We start from the raw sequence: 1,607 nt of genomic DNA, 5'->3' as shown, positions 1-1,607 counted from the left end.
GGGGGGGGGGGGGGGGGTTATGTACAGATTGTTGCAGCATCCAAGATTTGTTAGGTTTAAGAACCCAAAAGAAGAAGAAAACCACTGAATATGGTAGTTGTAGAATAATCATATGATTTTACATTTTTAGCATTGGAAGCGCCTTAACCTGTAACCATAGATTTTTATATGTATTCAAGAGATCATGATAGTCCGAAAATACAATTGGGTATTATTGTGGTGTGGAAAAGGTTACTTCTTTGTCACACGGAATTCTGATGGAAAAGTTAATTCATGTTAGGATGAACAACACTTTGGGTTATCAACTTAGAAGAAGCTTCAATAAGTTTGATTTTGATTTCCAAGTGGATCGTATTGATTTGCTCTCACTCTTTCGATTAATATATAATGATTTAACACATTCAAATTACTTACCTTTTTAATATTTATATATTCAAAAGATTGAATGATTGTATATTATATAATATTATAACTTCATCATGGAATTGACTTCTTGTCTCCCTTGTCTTCGAGTATTTATTTATTTGGAATAGGAGAATGGTACGTGCCATTGGGCATAATCGAAGTTCGTCATAATGTGTGTTTGTATCTTGTTTAATTAAAATATGTCGGAAATATAACAATATTTTAATTAAACAAGATACAAATATATATTATATCCATATTTGTAAAATATGTCTGAAATACCAATATATATATACATACATATATATGCACACAATTTTTTTTATAAAAAAACTAAACTCAAAATACCAATATCGAAACCGTGATAAAAAAAAAAGATATTCATAATTTTTAAACCTATATAAATATTTTTAAAATAAATAGAATATAAATTATTTTAGTATTTTGAAACTAAAAGCAAGTTATTTGACACAATTTATTTATCACATCATAGGTCTCTGTATGGATCTATATTCTCTTTCATCAAGTAGGTGGCATTGATTTCTTAGACTTTTTGAAGACTTTTTCCCTATTTATATATTGGATAACAGCATTCATTTCCACGCATAAATATGATTCGAACCATGAAATTTCAATGTATTTTATTTTCAATTTTTATAAAAATATATTCCAATATATATTAATTACCAACTTTTTTTTTCCTTGATTTAACCCAATGATCAAACTCTTCTTTCGAACAAGATTTTCATCGAATCTATTTTTTAATTATCTCTTGAGATTTGTGAACCAAATTTTGGAGAGTTTATGTGCATTCTCAACCGGTTAGATCTTAGTTACCAACTTTATTAAATACATTGAATTGAGCATACATAAACATTTAATATTCTATATTCACATTGAATAGTCATATACTCTGCACCGCGTTTTGCTTTCGCCTCAAATGTTTGGTTCAGTGAGTAATCGCTGCCGTTTCATCTCTCTTTCTCATTGCCAATTTATTTTATTATTATTCTCACGATCGCGATTAAGTTAATTAATCGACCGGAAATTAATTGGAAACAGCTCTTAGTGAGAGATACTAGATTAAAAATAAAAATAAATAGTTTTAATAAAAATACAATCTAACTTAAAATTGATATCATTTTCTTTTCGCGTTTTTCTAATGTGAAAAGGAAGATTGTGACAACGAGAACGAGGGAAGA

This window comes from Tarenaya hassleriana, unplaced genomic scaffold (assembly GCF_000463585.1).
Source record: "Tarenaya hassleriana unplaced genomic scaffold, ASM46358v1 Cleome2, whole genome shotgun sequence".
In the NCBI taxonomy this organism is placed as follows: Eukaryota; Viridiplantae; Streptophyta; class Magnoliopsida; order Brassicales; family Cleomaceae; genus Tarenaya; species Tarenaya hassleriana.
This window is presented reverse-complemented; position numbering follows the sequence as displayed.